Source organism: Impatiens glandulifera, chromosome 9, assembly GCF_907164915.1.
Source record: "Impatiens glandulifera chromosome 9, dImpGla2.1, whole genome shotgun sequence".
Taxonomy (NCBI): domain Eukaryota; kingdom Viridiplantae; phylum Streptophyta; class Magnoliopsida; order Ericales; family Balsaminaceae; genus Impatiens; species Impatiens glandulifera.
In genome coordinates this window covers 652,302-661,595 of record NC_061870.1, presented here as the reverse complement: position 1 = coordinate 661,595, position 9,294 = coordinate 652,302, and positions in this window count along the sequence as shown.

Below are 9,294 nucleotides of genomic sequence, written 5' to 3'. Positions count from 1 at the left end.
TCGCTGAAACGGTTATTGACACTGAACTGAACCCAGCCATGCACACCGATGATGAAGACGAAGAGCATCTCGAGTCGCGGTCTACAAGACAGCGAGTTCTACAAGCGGTTCCAATCAGCACGGGCGGTCAACCGCAAACTGAAGGTTCATCGTCAAGACCGGATGAGGAAGAACCAACCGATGATATGATGGACGGCTTCAGATTTTCCGAATCAGAATATGGGCTCACTTTTCCTAAACTATGTTTATTTCGGTGTTTATATAATATTTTCCCTTTTTCGATTACTTCTATATATATAAAGCTATTTTTGAAATCGGCCTATACTTGCATTTCTACATGGTTTTGATAATTTTAAATAAAATAATCAAAAAGGGAGAAATTGATAAGATAAAAGATAAAAATTTTCAAAATTTTTCTCAAAATTTTTCCAAAAATTTTTCGAAAAATTCTCCCAAGTCAGTTTCAAAAATCCGGTCAAATAAAGAACCGGCCTACGTTTGCAAACTTACATAGTTTTGATAATGTTAAATAAAATAATCAAAAAGGGAGAAATTGTTAGATAAAATTAGACCGGTTTACAGAACTTAACATAAATAAACCTTCCATGCAGGAACAAGGAACCGGACCGGTCAAACAAATGAACCGGTTAAGAAGATTAACCGGTCAAGCTATTAAACCGACCAGGAACATTCGGAACATGACCGCACAAAGAAAGGATCGGCCAAAGCTAAAAATCGGAAACACCAGACAACCGATCAGATAGAAGGCAAAGGAATAACCGGAAGCTATCCGGTTAAACCAATCACACCGGAAGCTGTCCGGTTAAACCAATCATACCGGAAGTCATCCGGTTAAGTCAAATGACCGACCAACACAAGAAGATACTTCGGGTATCTGTTGAGAACGATACCAAAGGAACAGACTGAGCACTTCCATATTCATACAAGTCTGAGGAAAGTCTACAGGCTGTAGAAGACAGTCCTACAGGATCTTTCCACTTCAGGATAAATCAGAAAGGCAATCTTCCAAGTACAGACAACTGTCTAACAGACAGTCACCATATTGAGTAAAAGACAAACCTAGCAGGTTTGTCTTACACATCGGAAGAACAGACTGCCAACTCTGTAAAGTTGACCGCCAGGTCTGAACAGTTGACCGCCAGGTCTGAACAGTTGACCGCCAGGTCTGTATCAATGAACCTCTACTCAGTCAATCAAATTCAAGGGAATGAAATATGACCGTTGGCATATTTCACCTATAAAAGGAGCAGCTGAAGAAGAGTAGACATGGGACATATTGGGATATACAGGGACACAACGAGCAATTAATTCACAAGTGAAAACAGTGTGTTCTATCTCTAGAAAGCATAAGTGCTAAGTTGAAGTATAGTATTTACAATTTCGGTATAAATTATACGGGTGTTATCGAGCAGGAAATAAGTCTCGACCGAATTGTATTTGTATTCCTTAGTGAATATCCTTCTCGCGGTTTCGAGAGGAAGGGGTGACGTAGGAGTTTTATCTCCGAACATCCATAAAAAATCTGTCTTGTTATTTACTTTCTGCTGACTCTACTTTTAACCGACCTGTACTACTACCTACACCGCTCTAACCTACTCGACCCTATCCAAACCGAATCACCAAGTTACAAAAACCGACCAATCAATTTTCAAACCTATATCATCCAAAACCGGTTCTGCTTATCTCGTGAGTGTGCTGCTTCAACCTGAAACAAACCTCTTCCGCGCTTGAACCTGGTTCAAGGGTTTGTGATAGTTTGTGTAGTATTGAAACCCCGGTGTTAATCTCTAACCGGATTAATCACCACTCTTTGAGTGAAACGCGCTAACCGGCCCAACCCCGGTCCTCCAGCCGTGACCTAGATCCTAACAAAAAATCTATTGAGTGTTATTATTAGATCTTATTAATAATTGATCTCCAAATCATATTTCAACCACTTAAGTTTATTTATAATTAATTCACAAATAAATGAATTATCAAAAATAAAATATTTTTTTGATAATTAAAGGAGAACTAACATGACACTCTAATGAATGTCCGTTTAAACTTAAAACGCAAACAATGAAAACTAAGCTACTGATTAAAATGAATTAATTATTATTAAAATACAAAATTATTTAGATTGTTGTAATTTATTTATTTATTTTTTTTACCATGTATAATTTTCCTAAATATTATAATCCTAATATTAAATGAGGTTCATAAGTACATCAATCTACAAAGATTACAAACATAATTAGAAAGATTTAATGAAAAAGTTATATATAAGAATTACAGAAAATTAATTATATGTAAAATTATATGTTAATTCTTTGTAAAGTTCTAAAAAAAAAATATTTTAAAATAATTACATTTTTTTTATTATTATTAATAACTTATGACAATAACTAAAAGAAAAGTTCCATAAAAATTATAAAAAGTTATTGTTAAAATAATATTTTTTTCTATCTATGTGATATAGATGTAATCTTCACGTATACTTAAGTCTATGATTTCATTTGAGAATTCATTGTATATAAACTGTTTATACTTCTCTTCTATTTCACATCTGAAATCATTTTCTTGCTTCTCTTCTACTTGCCTAGTAAAAGTTATTCATCAGCTGTCCGGGCTTCCATTTCTCAGGTAAGTATATCTACTATTGTCTCTTTATATATATATATATATATATATATATATATATATATATATATATATATATATAAATATATATAAGCTTTCTTGGTTAATTGTTTTAAATTGAAAAAAAAAAATGACAGAGACCTTGAGATACAAAGGTCAAATCAACTAATTTTTGAAAATATTTTGAAAGAGATTTGATTATCCATTTTTGATAAATTTTGTTATATAAGGTTCATAACTCTAATTTAATTTATTCTTTTACTATTTTATGAATAAATGAAAGAAAAATTATATTTGTACACTATTTTAAAATAAATATGATAAACATTAATTAATTTGTTTTGTTGGATGAAATTTGCAAATAGATATGAACAGCTTCTAACAATAGTAACGGATTACTTGAGAATTTGGAGTTGAATTACTTAGAATCGATAAAGTCGATAGTCATTTGATCATCATCAGGTGCCTTTGAGCTGGATTAACGGGGACCTGTAGTGGGTTTATCTACAGAACATCATCATGACCAAGACCATATCTCCATGATGATGCTGAGTAATACTCGTAGAAGATTATCACCCATTAATGAAAATCGGCAATCCCATCTTCTTCAGACAACCAATTACATAATGAAAAACCCTCATCATGATCCCCTCGCATCACCCATGCTCACAACCAGAGCCTCTCTCGTTTAAGCACTATGCCGTCACCTCCGATCCAAACCAGTAGTCCGGCCATGATGTGGCCGCAGCAGCAGCAAATTCAAGTTCAAAACCCCATCGGCGCCGAGAGGAATTTCTTGGCCATGGGTGGCGCCGACAGGAATTTCCACCATCTCTCTCCAATTGATCTTTATAATGAGTTTTCTCGTCCTAATCAAAATCAATCACCTCCTCCCAGTTTTAATCATGGTTATGTCAATCCCCAACAACGATTGGAGCCGGACACAGAATTATACTCTACAAATCATGAATAATTATATTGCTAGAGCTTCAACCGACACTAATATTATCAACAGCCATTCCAGGCCCATCCAGAGTAGTGCTCCTCCTGCTGCTACTAGACCGTCGTCATCCAGGCGTAACAGCCGCAATAATAATAATAATGCTTCACATCTTCCCGCCATTTATCAACATAGTAGATCAATCACAACTGGAAGAAGAAGGAACCTGGTATGTATATATATATTTTTTACTCTTTTACTGATATCATCATTCATTATAGAAAATAAATATCATTAATTCTGTAATCTTCATTAGGCTCGGATGATTCAAAATTTATTCAACACACAAAATGAAGTGAGTTTATCTTTTTATTTAAATAATAATAATAATAATAACATAGCGTACTTACTTTGTTGTCTTATGTATGTAAAGCTTATTAGCTCCATCTTTAAATCAACTGGCCAAAATGCAGCAGCTACTGTTGCCGCTGCTACTACTGTCATCGATGATAATTTCACAACTTATGATAATTTCTTAATTACAATGCCTTGTGAGGTAATAATAATAACATTTTTTATATAAATTTGAATTTGGTATAGTTAAGACAATTAAAAAAATGTTGCATACATTACATTATAGGAAATATCAATAATTCCCATGGAAGAAGAAGTTGACCATGAAGCTGGATTGAATGAGGGAGAGATTATGATGAGTATTGAGAGATTGATGCATTGCCAGTCTTTTTCAATGAGTGAGCATGAAGGAGAAGCATATTCCATTTGCCAGGTAGGTGATATCTTATATATTAATTATCCATTTTATATGTTAATTTTGATCGCATTTAAATTCATGTATTTATTAATAATTGGTATAATTGCACTTTGCAGGAAGAGTTTAACCAAGAAAAGGAGGATAAATGCAAACTGGTTGTAATCATATTTACCATTTTTAGTGTATTAAGAAATGGCTCATGAAAAAGAATTTTTGCTCAATTTGTAGAGCACCTGCTATGTATTTTTAAATGTTTTGAAATAACTATTAGATCACTAATGAGGGTTGAATATATTTAGGGTTTGTATTATGGAATTAGAATTAGAATTGTAATTTTAATTCCTAAGTTTGACATATTATTTACATTTAAGAATTGAAATTGAAATTAGAATTAGAACTATAGGGAAAATCAAATTTATGTGATTTTATGATTCACAATTTACTTTTTCAGCTCGAAATTGTATTTGCAATATATATATATATATATATATATATATATATATTTAAATAAAATATCTTATTATTTTATCATTATAACACGTTAACTATGTTGAACATTAAATTTATTTTTTGAATTTAGAACGTTAAAATGTCGAATTAATAACTTTTTTTTATAAAAAAAATAATAAGATAACATGTCAAACCAATATTGTTTTTTGAATTTAGGAAGTTCAAATTTTAAACCGATATTTTGTTTTTAAAATTTTGAAAGTAAAAATGTCAAACCAATTTTTTATTATTTAGGGAGTTAACATTTTGATATATTTTTTTTAACGAGAATAGAAATTTAGACAAAACTCTTGACTTTGAACCTTCTTAATAGATTTTTTCAAACAAATATATTAATAACATATAATATATATTTAACTAATATAATCGATACACTTATTGTCATTGACAATTAAGACGATAGTAAGAATGTTAGAGTATTTTGAAATACAATAAGTCTATTTTTTTTTACTGGGCTTTATTTAATTTAAAAATAATTTTAGTTAACTCTCACTATTTAAACAACAATTCACTTATCAATTTATTATCAACAATAATAATTTATTTTCTAATATATATATATATATATATATTTTTTTTTGTATATAATATTTTGTTTATCTAGATATCTTAAACATAACATAAGAGTTATTTGAAAATAATCAATTAAGTATTATTGAAATAAAATAAGAGAAGAGTGTTGTTCTATAATTAGGAAACTCATAGACAAGGTAATAATTTAAATAAGGTGTCATTCTAAATGCTTATCTTTTATAGGTAGAAAATTAAAATATATCATTTTTTTTAAATATTCCATGTATATTAAAATGCATCATTATAGATATACCAAATCTAAAAATAAATTTAGTTGAACAAAAAGATGTAGTTCAATCACACGCCATTAGAATGATACTAGTTTTACATGGGCACTTACAAAAAATTTATACAATTTTTTTCTCCAATTAGTATAATAAAAACTTAAATATTTGTAAAAACATTTTTTCACTGTATAAATTTTAAATATTATTTTAAAATTGTCAAAAAACTAGAAAATATAAAATTAAATTATTTTTTAATTTGACGAGTTTATGAAATTAGCACGACATTCCATATTTAACTAAGAATCAAACACGTCTATTAAAACATATTTCACTTATAAGTTACCTTAGTGTATTAAACAAAATTTTTAATAAATTATTTTTTAAGTTAAATGAAAACTTTTGTTTAGACTCTCGTGATACTTGTTTATTATTAAAAGTTAGAAAAGATAAGTAAGCAAGAACTGGTTGTAGATTAAGAATGTATTTCTGTGTATTATTACAATTACAAGAATATGAATTTATACAAAAATAAGGGAAATTAAAAGGTTAAAATATGTAAAGGTTTTAAATACACTTAATAGATGAAATATGAAAACCAAGAGACTAAGTGTGTTGCTCTTTAATGATAGAGTCTTTAATACCTTCCCTCAAACGAAACGGGGAGGCACACACCGTGAGTTTGTTACGCAATAAAGCAAATCGGTTTGACGTAAGTCCTTTGGTAAGGATTTCGGCAGTTTGATCATCAGTAGGTATGTATCGGATGTAAAGAGCTTTCTGAACAACACTTTCGCGAACAAAGTGAAAATCAATCTCTATATGTTTCATACGAGCATGAAAAACTAGATTGGCCGACAGAAATGCAGCACCAATGTTGTCACACCATAGAGTGGGAGGTTGAAGTGGGGAGATGCAAAATTCATGTAGCAAGGATTAGAGCCAAATGAGTTCAGTAGTGGCATGAGCTAGAGCTCGATACTCAAACTCGGTACTAGACCGAGCAACAACTTGTTGTTTCTTTGAATTCCAAGAGATAAGATTGTCACCAAGAAATATGCAGTAACTAGTTGTGGAGCGACGATTGTCTGGACAACCAGCCCAGTCGGAGTCAGAAAAGACAGATATATATCGAGAGAAGATGATGGACAAATGAAAAGTCCATGATGAGGAGTATGACGAAGGTAGCGGAGTATTCTTTTTACTGCAGACCAATGAGTGGTGGTAGGAGACTGCATGAATTGGCATGCACGATTGACAGCAAATGCTAGTTCAGGTCGAGTATGCGTCAAATATTGGAGAGCACCAACAATGCTGCGATACAAAAATGGTTCAGGAAGAGTATCACCATCATGGCGAGATAAAGATGACCTAGAAGATATTGGAGTATTAAGAGGTCTTGAGTCACTCATATTGGCTCGGATAAGAATGTCATTGATATATTTTGATTGAGAGAGAAAAATGCCGGAGGTAGATCGATGAGCTTCAATCCCAAGAAAATAGTGTAGTGGACCTAAATCTTTAAGGGGGAAAATGTGGTTAAGTTGAGAGATGATTGAGGAGATGTGAGAGGAAGAGTTACTAGTGAATATAATATCATCCACGTAGACAAGAAATAACGATGTAATTTGTGGAGAGTGGTACATGAATAAAGAAGAATCATTTTTGGATTCTTGAAAACCAATGGAAAGAAGAGCAGATTTCAAGGTAGTATACCATTCACGGGAAGCTTGTTTGAGTCCATAGAGTGCTTTGTGAAGTTTGCACACATGATCAGGATAATCAGGATGAGTGAACCCAGGCGGTTGAGACATAAAAACTTCCTCGTGTAGAATTCCATGTAGAAAGGCATTGCTAACATCGAGTTGATGAATAGGCCATTGCCGAGTGACGGCAAGTGAGAGGATGGTTCGAATGGTAGTATGTTTGACAACTGGGCTGAATGTTTCAAGATAGCCAATGCCTTCTTGTTGATGAAATTCCTTTGCAACTAAACGAGCCTTATGACGTTCAATGGAACCATCGGCTCTTTGTTTGATTTTGAAAACCCATTTGCAACCCACGATATTCTGCGAGGATCGAGGAACAAGAGACCACGTCTTGTTTTGAATTAGAGCATGAAACACATTTCCCATGGAAGAACGCCATTGAGTATCTTTATTGGTTGTGGGAAACATGTAGGTGGAGAGGTGGAGATGGTGGAAATGTTAGCATTGTGAAGGGCACGAGTTTTGGCACGTGTGATCATATGATGAGAGGAAAATTCAGGAGCATGTATACGGTGGTAAGTCCACGTGTGGGAGTAGGAGGATTGATTGAAGATGAGTTGGTTGATGATGATGGTTGATAGGAGTTTGATGTTGGCGAGTTGATTGGTGAAGATGGATGGTTGGAGTTTGATGATGATGATGAGTGTTAGGATGTTGGAGAAGATGGTACTATAGGGATTTGTGATGTTAAAATTGGGGAGATTGGTGGTGATGAACATGGCAGAAAAGGAAAGTGCGATATTGGAGAGACTGCTGGTGTAGAAAGATTGGTAGATTTTGTTAATGTCCTTTTAAATGGAAATGTTTGTTCATCAAAAGTGACGTGCGAAAGATATATATTCTGCCGGAAGGAAGGTGTAGACAACGATAGCCTTTGTGATTTGGACTATAGCCAAGAAAAATACATTTTAAAGTTCGAAAATCAATTTTGTGAGAGTTACATGATCGAGTGAGCGGAAAGCAAGAACATCCAAAAGTTTTAAGGAATAGATAGTTAGGAGGACGACTAAAAAGAATTTCAAAGGGAGATTGACGAGGTTTACTATTTGAAGGAAGACGATTAATGAGATACGTACTTGTCAAAAATGCATCATCCCAATAAGATAGGGGCATAGAAGTATGAGCAAGAAGAGTGAGGCTCATTTCTATAAGGTGTCAAATCTTGTGTTCAGAAAAACCATTTTATTCACTTGTATGAGGGCATGATAGACGATTTTGGATGCCATGAGTTTCAAGATAAGATTTCGGACTCCTATATTCGCCTCCCCAATCAGATTGTAGAGTTTTGATAGATGTGTTGAATTGATTTTCAACAAGTGTTTTAAATTTAATAAAAGTTGGCAAGACATCATATTTTCTATAGATAGGATATAGCCAAGTAAAGAGGTTGTAGTCATCGATAAAATGGACAAAATATCGAAAATCGTTAGTAGAGAAAAGAGGAGTAGGACCCCAAACGTTAGAATGTATTAATTCTAATGGAGACTTACAACGAGATTGAGAAATAGGAAAATGAATTTTGTGTGCTTTTCCATATTGACAAGATTCACAAAAACTTAATTTTTTGTTGCCAATAATAGGTAAATGAAAAGAAGACATAAGTAAAGGTAAATGAAGGGTGTCCAAGACGATGATGCCAAGAGTTGGCAGATGAACGAGTTCCAATAAGAGCTTGATGAGTGGGTGGAGGGTTGACGATTGAGTTTAGGCGATATAGTCCATTTTTAAGTGTGCCGCGAAGGAGTTCCCTCTTCGTGACCTAATCCTTGACAATACAATAATTTGGATGAAATTCAAAAAAGATACTATTAACGACAGAAAATTTGGAAACACTTAGAAGATTTTTGGTTATTAATGGGACAT